At 41.6% G+C, this 12,992-nt stretch overlaps 1 pseudogene; it reads left to right on the top strand.

The window, feature by feature from the left end:
- The first annotated feature begins 1,644 nt into the window (after nucleotides 1-1,644).
- Nucleotides 1,645-2,135, top strand: LOC150065532 (large ribosomal subunit protein uL23 pseudogene; annotated as a pseudogene).
- Nucleotides 2,136-12,992: the final 10,857 nt, after the last annotated feature.

Below are 12,992 nucleotides of genomic sequence, written 5' to 3' on the forward strand. Positions count from 1 at the left end.
AATGGAATTTTACTCATCCATTAGAAAGAATGATATTGTACCATTTGTAAAGAAATGAAAAGACTTGGAGAAAAATATGTTAAGTGAAGTCAGGCCCAGAGAGACATGTCTCCCCTTATATGTGAAAGCTAGATTTAGCTTATAAACTTACAAGTAAATATATTGAGTAGTAAGCAAGTATAGACATATGCATTTACTGAAATATGGTACATTCAAGAGAGAATTCAAATGGTTTAATTCCTTTGAAAAGCAAAGTCAAAGTTCAACAAAATAGAAACCAGAAAGTGAGAATACTCAAACAAGTGTGGGGAGGGATCAAGGGGAAAGAAGAAGATGATTGAAGAGGAGGAGAAGTGGAGAATGCAGTCAAGAATTCAATGTATATTCTACAAAATTAAGAAGAGCAAGGGAAGGGGTAGATAAAGGGTAGAGGTGAAAATGTTGAAAGAAGTGATACTGGTCATGCATTGTTTTCATTCATTGTATTCAAACTGCTTTGGTGAATGGCAACCTCTTTGTACAACTAAAGCTAATTTAAAGAAATAAAAATAAAAGATTTCCTTACCCACTGGATAGAGAGATTTGAAAGGGTAATCAGGCAGGCCTGACAATATCAATGAAACACTACAATTTTTGCTTTTTTCCAGGAAGTCTCTCATAAAAGAAGATGAGAGGGATCACCAGAATTCCAAGAAATGGGTCACTAGGTACAGGTTCTTGGGAAATGTTGTCTCTTGCCCCTCCTGTATTCCCTCCTTCTTTCTGGCTACCAGGATATAAACTGCTCTATCTACTATGTTCTCCCCAGAACAATGGACTGACACCTCTGAAACTGTAAACCAAAACAAGTAATTCCTCCTTTTGAGGTGTTTTTGTCAGGCATTTGGCCAAGGGTATGGAAAGGTAACCAATTTAGAAACTCTAATACCTATTTCATGGGGTTGTGTTATAAACGAGATCACACACAGAAAGCCACTAGTGTTGCACTCATTTGGCACAATCACCAAATAAACACAAAATCCCTTCCTTTTCTATAAGCATGGTGAGTAAAGTGACAGGAAATGCATCAGAGCCCTTACTATTGGCCTTCATATGGACAAGTTTCCATGTCCCCAAGGGCAAAACTATCCTGCCTTCAGGAGACATAGGGAGCAGGATAAGCTCTCACCTAAGAGGGACCAGTCCTGTGACTAGTGATGCATAAGTCAATTTTACCCAGCCCTGTATAGTGTGCTGGTGTTAGAAATGCTGGAATCTTTTAACATAGGCTACAAGGAGAAGCAGAAATGGAGCCCAGGCAGTCTTAATGAGGTTAGGTGAAGGTTAGACTTCCTTGTATCCATTTTCTCTTATTAGGATATAACATTCAGGAAATTTTCTGCTGAGTACAGTGACCATGATGTGATTTCTTATGCAGGCCAGGTGTATGCAGAGCATTATAAGACATAACAATTCTCAAAGAGATATATATATAATCTGACAATTTTCATCAGTCTCCAAAAGGATTTTTTTACATTTTGTAGCCATTTCTTCTGTGTGAGGAGGGGTGTGTGTTTTTTAGTGTTACTATAAAAGAGAGTGACAGTGAACCAAATGTATAACCTTTGTATGTCCTTGCAAAAATTAGATGTGTTTTTCACCAAGATGGCGCCACAAGTGAAGAAAGGAGCTCCTGCTCCTCCTAAAGCCGCAGCCAAGGAAAAGGCTTTGAAGGCCAAGAAGGCAGTGCTGAAAGGCATCCACATCCATAAAAAGAAAAAAATATGCACTTCACCCACCTTCCAGCAACCCCCAAGACCCTGCGGGTCTGGAGACAGCCCAGATATCCTCAGAACAGTGCTCGGAGGAGAAACAAGCTTGACCACTATTCCATTATCAAGTTCTCTCTGACCACTGAGTCAGCCATGAAGAAGACAGAGGACAACAACACATTTCTGTTCACTGTGGATGTCAAAGCCAACAAGCATCAAATCAAACAGGCTGTGAGGAAGCTCTATGACACTGATGTGGCTAAGGTCAATACCCTGATCAGGCCTGATGGAGAGAAGAAGGCATATGTTCAACTGGCTCCTGACGATGATGCTTTAGATGTGTCAACAAAATTGGAATCACCTAAACTGCATCCAGGTGGCTAATTATGTACATCTTTTTCCCACTTAAAGAATAGTAATGTGACATCAATGTTGTCTTTTCTTCATTTTCACTACCATCATTTCTCAGCAGGTAAATTAAATATGAACCTGGTCAAACTCTTCTTCTGCATATGAGGATTCCCTTGATTTTGGGGGTTGGCCTATGAGCACCAGACTTTGGGATCAAATAGCAATAATCTAGGCTATAAGATCCTGACTCCTCTATTCTCAACATTTGGATCATGATTTGAGGAATTTGAGAATAAACATCTGATTCTAGCCATTTATAAGCCTTGTTTGACATGAATGTAATTAAGTTGGAGCCCCTAACATCTTTCACTTCTGATACTGAAGTCATTATAAAAGAAATGTATGTGTTTTACATTAAAATTAACTAAAACAAAGCACTTGCCACAAAATTGATTCTTAATTATTCATCATTAATTGTAAAACTACCAATAGCATGACAATCCTCTGCAAAATCCATTGCAATAGATTTAATAAGGATAGTAATCTAAAATTCATATAAATGAGATGGTTTGGAAGGATAGAGGAAAAGTGAGGAAAGGGAGCTTGGATCTGATCAGAACATATGTAGAAATAACACACATAACCCCATTATTATGTGTAACTAATACTTATCATCGAAAATAAAAATAATAGCCAGGCAACAGTGGCTCAAACATTCAATTTTAACTACTTTAAAGGCTGAGATCTGAGAATCCTGGTTTGGATCTTGTCTGAGCAGAGCTGAAACACTTACCTTCAATTAACCTACAAAAAAGCCAGAAGTGGGCCAGGAGAGTAGCCTAGTAGAGTGCTTGCCTAGCACACACTGGGTTCAATTCCTCTGTACCACACACACACAGAAAAAGTCCAAAGTGGTGCTGTGGCTCAAGTGGTAGAATGCTATCCTTGAGGGGGAAAAAAAAAGTTCAAGGACAGTGCTCAGGCCCTGAGTTCAAGCTCCAGGGCTTGCCAAAAAGAAAGACGAAGAAGCTATGGCTATGCTTCCTTTCACCCCACCCATACCTCTATGGAATCCCTTTGTAAGAATCAATCAATGATACAAATGAATAGAAAATGTCAAGTATGGATGTTTTGTTTCATCCTAACGTACTGAATACATTTTGAAGAGAACTGGGCCTTTCTAATGACAGTTTCTAGAATAACACCTACTTGTACAATGTCAGGTTTCTAGGCATAAACCAAGTAACATGAGGAACAAGAGCCTACACATTAGAATATGAGCTGGTAAAAGTTGAAGTGTTCAATCTGCTTCAGTGTGGGTGTACTTACAGTTGGTTTGATAGGAGACACCACACACACACACACACACACACACACACACACACACACACACACACACACACACAATGTATGAATGGTCCTAGTCACTTCCTATTTCCACCTAAGGAGGAAATAACCACACTATCAGGACAGACACAGAGAGCAATGGTCAAGCTTAGTAAGGACCATTCCAAACCTAGAACTGGTCCTGTACATCTCTCTGGCCCAGTGGGAAGTAGGGCCTGAGACAGTGTGCTGTGATTGGAGCTGAATTATAGTAGGAACACTCATCATCCTAACTTCTAGGATAGTTCCTAGGCCTTCCTTTATCACAAAGAATCAAGACAATGAGAAAAGAAGGAAAATGTAAAGTTATTGCAGAAGGATATAGTAACCTACTTAATAAAGAGCTGAGCAAAGAAAGAAGAGTGGAGGGACAAATGAGTTTATGTGAGTTCAATTTAGAGTATAGCAGGAAGTAAGAGTAAAGAGAGACTTTAGAGGACCTTTCTAAAACCAGGACTGCTCCAGCCCAATGGGAATTAGTGCTTGAAACAGCCTTCTATGATGAGAGCTTAAATTCAGTGGAAGACTCTTCAGTCAACAGAACTGGATTCAATCCAACTTCACTTACTGCTTTAGCAGGAAACAATCCTGGGCTGAGAGGCTGTGAAAATTAATGCACCTTGGAGCTCGAGGAGATAAGGTTCAAATCCCAGCTCCCTCACTTATCTTGTGATTTTGGACAAAGCACTTCATTTTTATTTCTCATATGCCTCATTTTCCTCATCTGTAAAAAGAAAATACTGCTCCGTATTCACCAGTATTTGATGTAAGAATCAAATGAGAGTGTAAGCACTCAATAAAGGTGATATTGTGTGGTCTTAGGAAAACCACTTAACATCTTTGAACCTCAATTTCCTTTTTCGTAAAGGACATGATAGATTATGTAATTCCAAAGAGTTTGACAATGATGATTTCTTAGAAGGAATGTGATCCTGATAGAGAGTGATAAATACACGGAACAAAGAGCTAAGGGAAATTCATATGAGATGTTGACTAACTCTTAACCGAAGTAGTCAAGATAGAACTATGGTAACCAAACACATGGGAAAAGCAGTCGCCATCCCACCCCTGAAGGAAGAGGGTACTCCATTCTCCACAGCCATCTGGGCACATAGAAAAATTCCCATAGGAGAGCTTGAAGAAGTAAATTAGATTTCAAAACTATGGAAGTGCCTCAATAGCAGAATCCTTGCCTAGTATATACAAGACTCTGGGTTCAATCTTTAGTACTGAAAAAAAAGTGTGGGTTTTCTTAAATTTATCTTTTTTCTGAACTTTTAAAAAGTTGTATGGAGGGGAGTTTACAATTTAACATGTACATCTGAATGTCTACTACATCCTTACAGAATCTCTTCTGTCATTCTCTCCCCTCCCACGTGGTCCCTCCCCCTATTTCATTTCATAGCTCTCACTTCCTCTATCACATATTACATAGACCATGCTTATTGTATTTGTCCCCTGTTCCCTTTTTCATATATCCACCCTACTCCAACCACACACACACACACACACACACACACACACACACACACACACACACACACCATAATCTCATTTCAGCTTTTAGTATTCATTTTGTTAAACAGTTGTATGAAAGGTCTACCCCATGGAGACTTACTCTTGCATATACTATACCTTAGTTGACATAATGTATAGAAGTATATGCTTCTATGCATGATTATATGGGAAGCTGCACTTTTTTAAATTTTTTATTGTAATTAATAAAAGGGTTACATGATATTTGCCAGATAGAAGGTGCATTAATTCACATACATTGATACCCTTTCACATGTCTTAGTACCCATTACCCTCCCCCCCACCCCCCCACCCGTCTTGGTTTTCCCCCCTTCCCTATCAAATTTCAAATAACCAAATACAAATAAATTCAATATATCAGATAACAAAGTGAGATACTGTAACAATATGAGATACCTGTCAGAGACCAAGGAGTTAAACGGAACAAAGCAAAGACCCTCTAGCCTTGAGCAAATCGCACCTGGTTGAGTCATCTGCACAACATACTTCTCGGAATAACCGCAGGTGGTTGCTTGGGTTAGCACAACGGCCAAAAGAACAGCCTGACCCACCCCTAACCTTGAGATTTCCCGTTCTTGTTATCACAAAAACTCTCCATCCCCCCCCCCTCTATACTCCCTTCCTTACACTCAGGGTATATAAACCCTGCTTTACTTTTAATAAATGAGACCTTGACGCGACTCAGATTGTTTCTGTCTTTCTTTATGCGCCTGGTCTCCTTCCTCTCTTTCCCCCATTGGTTTTCTTCTCTTAGGAGGTGCCTCCTCGGGCTTTACGAATAACTGAACCCGCGGTACGGGAGAAGTGGCGCCCAACGTGGGGCTCGAGGCACGGTGACCTACCGGACGGCGTGGAGAGCAGGGGACCCCGATTATATTAAGGTAGAGACGCCCACACCGGATCGCTCGTGCACCGTGGGAGAGTCTTGAGGTAAGTTCTGCCGTCCCATCAACCATGGGCAAAGCGTTATCAAAAGAGGTTTTATTTATAAAAGAAATGAAAGGATCACTTAGGGAGAGAGGAATAAGAGTTAAGTGTTATCAAAAGAGGTTTTATTTATAAAAGAAATGAAAGGATCACTTAGGGAGAGAGGAATAAGAGTTAAAAAGAAAGATTTGGTAAAATTCTTTTGTTTTGTTGGAGAAAAGTGTCCGTGGTTGGTCTTGCACGGACCAGACATCCATCCCCTTACCTGGAATAAGGTAGGGAAAAATATCAATGATTTACTCCGTCAGGGAGAGCAAATCCCCGAGGCCTTCTTTAGCTTCTATGGGGTTATTAGAGATATTTTAAAGGAAGCAGAGGAGGGAGGTGACAGTGCTCGCTTACTAGCTTTAACAGAGGACTACCTAATGGAGTCACGTTGCCCGTCTCGCAAAAGCGAAAGTGACGATGAAAAACCTATGGTCACTGGCCTTCGGCCTGGCTCTCGCACTCCCTCTTTGATTGATGAGCCTGTGCCCTCAGGACGCCGCTTGGCGCCACCTTTAATCCCCGAAAAAGAGGAACAAGTGCAACCCCCTTTAGAAGACAGGATCAAGAACAATACTAAAAAGAAAAATATGTCACTAAAACCTTATAAAAATATTTATCCTATTATTCCTAAGACTTCTCCTGATAATGGCAGGCTCAACCCCCCCTCTGAGGTGGAGCTAGAGGAGGAGGCAGCGCATTGTGAGGAAGAAAGATATGGCCCTTTTTCTCTTCCCCAAGTTTCTGCAGCTACACAGACTCCAGAGATAAGGGCCCTTCACTGGGCCACCCCTCCCCCCTATCCAGACACCTCTCTCCCGTCAGCCCCACCACAGGAAATGTTGAGATCATTTTCTGTTCCTCCGGAGGTGCAAGGTCTCCTTAAATCCAAAGACTCTCTCTTGAAACAAGTGACAGAATTAAAAAACGTGCTTCATTTTAAAAGAGAGTTAAGGGACCTCACTTTGCAAATTCATGATTTACAAATGGATCTTGTTGGGGAAGCCATGACTACCCCCCATGCCTCGGGTAACAAGCCCCCTAAAACACCCTCGGCCTCAAAGAGCCGCAATAGTAGACTCAGATCCGGGGCGCAAACTGTTTCCCTCTCCTTCCCCGTAATTACTCGCGGGAGAAGAGGAGGTGGACACCACCAGAAGGCAGGAGGAGGGGCAAAACCTAGATTCCTCTGCCTCCGAGGAGGAAGGGGGTGATCAGGAGGAGGCAAGGAGAGATTCTCAAATTACATATAGGAAATTAACGTTTAAACAAATTAAAGAACTACATTCGGCTGTTAAGAATTATGGAATTAACGCTCCTTTTACTTTAACAGTACTGGAGGGCCTCGGGGGTGAGGGACATTTATTGCCTCATGAGTGGCACAAGATTGTACAGTCTGTTTTAACCAGGAGTCAATATCTAACCTGGAAAGCTGAATTTATAGATAAGGCAGAAAATCAAGCCATTACCAATAAAAAACATACACAAATGGCTTCATGGTCTTCTGATAAAATTTCAGGGAGGGGCAAATTTGCCTCGGAGGAAAAACAACAAAAACTCCCTGCAGGAATATTAACCCAGACTGCTCAGGCTGCCCTGGCCGCCTGGAGAGCCGTGCCTGCTGCAGGAGCGGTTACTACCTCTCTTTCCAGGGTAGTACAAGGCAATAATGAACCATATTCTCAATTTGTTGCCAGACTGTTGGAAGCAGCCGAAAGAATATTAGATGAGGTAGATACAGATGACATTATAGTTAGACAGTTGGCCATAGAAAATGCTAATGCAGCCTGTAAAGCTGCTTTAAGAGGCAAAACAAAGACCCTAGATTTAAATGGTATGATTAAAATTTGCAATGATGTGGATTCCTTTGAACATAAAATGTCTAAATCTATTAATTTGGCCATTGGAGCCATACTCCAAAACCAGACTCCACCTTCAGGAAAACTAGGACAAATATCTAGCCCTAAAAACTGTTTTAAATGTGGACAAATTGGACATTTTGCTAGAGAATGCCCTGGAGCTATTAAACAACCCAACGTTCCTGGGACAATTCCCCTCCCCCTTCCCCCTGGCCTTTGTCCTAAATGCAAAAGAGGCCGGGCTAGAGAGTGCCGGTCCAAGACCGATATAAATGGCCAGCCTTTATCTGCGGTTTCGGGAAACGGGCTACGGGCCCCAGCAGGGGGCCCTACCTACCCACCACGACAACCAATGACCCTTCCTGCCCAAAATCTGCCTCTGATGCAAACATCGCTGACTCAGACTTATTCCGAGCCACTGCAGGCAGCGCAGGACTGGACCTCTGTTCCTCCACCACCAGAATTATAACTCCAGAGGAAGGAACAGTTGTTATAAACTCTGGAAGGTTCGGGCCTCCCCCGCCAGGAATGTTTTTTCTTATTATAGGCCGAGCTTCAAGCTCACTGCAAGGACTCTCCTTTAAAATGGTTTATCTGAATAAAAAAAGGATCTGAAAGGAATTCTCTTAAATGTTTGCTCAAAAGGGAAAATAATCATGGAATGTTCATGTAAGTCGTAAAAGGTTTGAGTATGTCGCCAATGGTATGAGTATGTCTTGAGTAAAGTTGGTATGCAGTTAAACTGCAGTAATGTAAATAGAGTCAGAATTGATACACTGATGTGAGGGGTTGCTATACTTGGATGTATATTTTCTAATTGTGTGGGTTTTCTTGGGTGCAGAACTGGGAGGGAATGCTGTATGCCCCTCCAAACCAAAGAATGCTGTCTGCCCAGCATTCTGCCCAGGTCTGATAGCAATTGTTAGCCCCCCCCCCACCAGGCCATATGTTATCTCTGGTATCAGAGGCAGCCCCAGGAGTCATTTAAAGGAAAACTTGGGAAAGCTAAACTAGCTGACAGTGCTAACCATGATTCAGTCCAGTCCTTCCAGGCCTTACAGGTTGATCTAGGGACATGTTCATCGTCTGGTTTCTAACATCCTGGCTCTCCCACAGCTATCCCTAAAGGATTTTTTAAAATTATAATAGATATAAAAGACTGTTTTTTCTCCATTCCCCTCGATCCTGGAGATTGTAAAAGATTTGCCTTTTCCATACCCATGATAAACCATAAAGGCCCTAATCCCCGCTTTCAATGGTGAGTGTTGCCACAGGGTATGGCTAATTCTCCCACTCTTTGTCAAAAATTTGTGGCTCAATCCATAGACCCAATTCGTGTTCAATACCCTCATATATATATATTATACATTATATGGATGACCTATTAATTGCTGCCAAACTAGAACTGGAGGCACATCAAGTAACTCAAAAAATAGTTATTACTTTATTCGTGCTCATTCTGGCCTACCTGGGCCACTAACCCGGGGCAATGAATTACCTGATTTGGCAACCCAAATAGTTACCTTATCTCAAACAGTTGATCCGGATATACCAGTCAAAAGTTCAAACAATTTTGCTCCCAAATGAGCATAAAACATATTACTGGAATCCCCTACAACCCCCAAGGACAAGGAATGGTGGAAAGGGCTCATCAGACTTTAAAAAACACCCTCATTAAACTTGCCTCACAAGAAACATTATATTCCCTTAAAGGAAACTATAAGACTTTGCTAGTACATGCTCTCTTTGTTTTAAACTTTTTAACCCTTGACGCTAATGGCAAATCTGCTGCAGAACGCCTTTGGCATCCCACCACACAAACAGACTACGCCCAGGCCCTATGGAAAGACCCACTGACGGGAATATGGAATGGCCCTGACCCAGTCATTATCTGGGGAAAAGGATCAGCTTGCATTTATAATTCTAAAGAAGGGGGAGCTAGATGGTTGCCTGAAAGATTAATAAAACCATATAATAAACAATAAAGCCATATAATTAATTCCAGGGTGGCGCCTGAGAACAAAAATATTTTTCTTTTACAGGTCAACAACCATGATGATGAGGCCTTCCCCGTCATCACTCCGCATGATGATATTGACGGTGATGCTCTCTGGCAGAAGTTGTCCTCCAAAATCGACGAGGATTAGACTTACTTTTTCTACAGCAAGGAGGCTTATGCGCGGTTTTAAAGGAAAAATGCTGCATATATGTAGATAGAACAGGACTTGTTAAGGATAGCTTAGAAAAAATTACAGCTAGCCTAGAAAAGCGAAAAAGAGAAAGGGAAAAACAAGAATCTTGGTATCAAAATTGGTTCTCCACATCTCCCTGGCTATCAACTCTTTTACCCTCCCTCTTGGGCCCCCTTGTGGGACTTCTCCTCCTAATTTCTTTTGGCCCTTGGGCTTTTCAGCGCCTTACGCGATTTATAAAAAATCAAATTGATTCTGCCTTTTCCAAAAACTCAATCTCGGTGCATTATCATCGCTTAGAGGCTCAGGATGACCCTGTAGGGTCCGAAACAAGCACTCCCGAAAGAGGGCTCCAGTTTCATACACTTCTTGGCTGATAAACCCCAAGCGGCTAGAGAGCATCCAATGACGGGATTATTATGGAGCTTACCCTGGGTGGCACAACATACAGAGGCCGTCGAGGCTGGCTCAACAAGGCATGTTGCCAGGAGTAAGGGTCCCTCCATATAGCCTAAGACAGGGTGTTCTCTCCACCTATAAAGACCTTGTTCTTTAAAGGAAAGGGGGAATTGTCAGAGACCAAGGAGTTAAACGGAACAAAGCAAAGCCTTGAGCAAATCGCATCTGGTTGAGTCATCTGCACAACATACTTCTCGGAATAACCGCAGGTGGTTGCTTGGGTTAGCACAACGGCCAAAAGAACAGCCTGACCCACCCCTAACCTTGAGATTTCCCGTTCTTGTTATCACAAAAATTCTCCATCCCCCCCCCCTCTATACTCCCTTCCTTACACTCAGGGTATATAAACCCTGCTTTACTTTTAATAAATGAGACCTTGACGCGACTCAGATTGTTTCTGTCTTTCTTTATGCGCCTGGTCTCCTTCCTCTCTTTCCCCCATTGGTTTTCTTCTCTTAGGAGGTGCCTCCTCGGGCTTTACGAATAACTGAACCCGCGGGACGGGAGAGATACCCAAGGGACAGCAAAGGAGATGAGAGACAACATAGTACATTAAGGACAACAGTCATTCGTTATATGGCTTTTGTTTCAATATCCTGGAGGTCCTTTCAATTAGGGAAGCTGCATTTTGAATCTAAGACTCATATATAAGAAAAAATGCATATCCTTTGTCTTTCTGGGCCTACCTTACTTAGTTCAGTATGACAATTCCCAGACTAATTTATTTCCCTACAAATGATGTAATTTTACTCTTCATGATGTGATGGCTGCATAAAGTTCATATGAATATATATGAATTCATACTATATTCACATGTGAATCCATATATATTCATATTCATATATAATCCATTCATCCATAATGGAGTATCTGGGCTGTGTCCATAATAAGGCTATTGTGAACTGTGCTGTAATGAACATAGATTTCCCAAGTGCCTTTGATGTATCCTGACATGGAGTTTTCCAGATTAATGCCCAGGAGCAGGATTTCTGGATCAAAGAGTAACCCTATGTTTAGTTTTTTAGGACTCTCCAAACTGATTTTCATAGTGGTTGTACCACTTTACCTTTCCAGCAACAGTATACTAGGGTTCCTTTTCCCCTCTTCATAAGCATCTGTCATTGTTTTTATTCTTGGTGATGACAATTCATACTGGAGTGAGATGGAATCTCTGTGTTGTTTTATTTGCACTTCCTTTATGGCCAGGAATGTTGAGAATTTCCTCATGTGTTTATTGACCATGAATACATCATCTGAGAAATGTCTGTTTAGCTCTGTTAGGTCTGCCTGGAAGAAATGACTTCTTCCCTTGGCTCTCTCCCACTGCACCCTGGAAATCCCCACCTAGCACCCATAACCCCGGCCACTGGCATGCCTGGGGGCAGTGGGAGGTCCCCACTGAGGTATTTCCCCATCCTCTGAGGTCACATCCACTTCCACTGTGTCTAAACCACTCCCCCTACATAATCACTCACTTCCCGCCCTAAGCTCTCTTGCTCGCCTGACTCCATCTTGGGTGGCAGAAGTCTGCTCTTTCCTCACGCAATAAACCCTCTTCTCCTGAACTGCGTGGGGTTTCCTTTCGGCAGACCTTAGAAGCTCCTTGACCATTTATCAGTTGGATTTTTGATTCTTTGGGAGTTTTGTTTTTTTAGCTCCTTATATATTATGATTATTAGGTCTTTGTCAGATATATAGCAAAAAATAAACTGGTCTAAGGATGAATTCTGAGGTTGGTTCTATCAGTAGCTTAATTTTGTTTCTGGTTTTGTTTTGGCTACCAGAAATAATATCACACTTATAGTTCGTGTGTGTGTGTGTAAGTGTGTGTGTGTGTGTGTGTGTGTAAGTGTGTGTGTGTGTGTGTATACATATCCCTGTTGGTTCAATCTGGAGCACTCTGATTACCATATCTATGACCACAGCTTGTTTTATTTTATTTTATATTTTCCTATTTCTTTTTATCTATTCTCTTTTTTTTGTCAGTTATGGGACTTGAACTCTGGGTCTGGGAACAGATCCTGAGCTTTTCAGCTCAAGGCTACCACCCTACCCCTTGAAACACAGTACCACTTCCAGTTTTCTGGTGATTAACTGGAGATAAGAGTCTCATAGACTTTTAGTGCCCAGGCTGGCTTTGAGCCATGATCCTCAGATCATAGCCTCCTGAGTAGCTAGGATTACAGATGTGAGCCATTGTGCCTGGCTTTCTTTGTATCTATTCTTGTATCTTTTTTATATTCTCTACTTGAATTTCTTTACAAAATAAAGTAGAATGTAAATGAATAGAAATCATCTTGTAAGTCACTCAATTACTTTACATGTCATTTTCCTAGGTATGAAACCAACTCTGTTACTTGTAACCTCTCATTTCTGTAGCCCAAACACCATATTAGATATATACAGCCTGGCCTTCAATGACTGTAAGCAGCACTAGGGTCTCTCAGGTGCTTGTTTTCCTTCTATTTTCATTGGGCATCATGCAT

Source organism: Megascapheus bottae, chromosome 3 (genome assembly GCF_031878675.1).
Source record: "Megascapheus bottae isolate mThoBot1 chromosome 3, mThoBot2.hap1, whole genome shotgun sequence".
Classification (NCBI taxonomy): domain Eukaryota; kingdom Metazoa; phylum Chordata; class Mammalia; order Rodentia; family Geomyidae; genus Megascapheus; species Megascapheus bottae.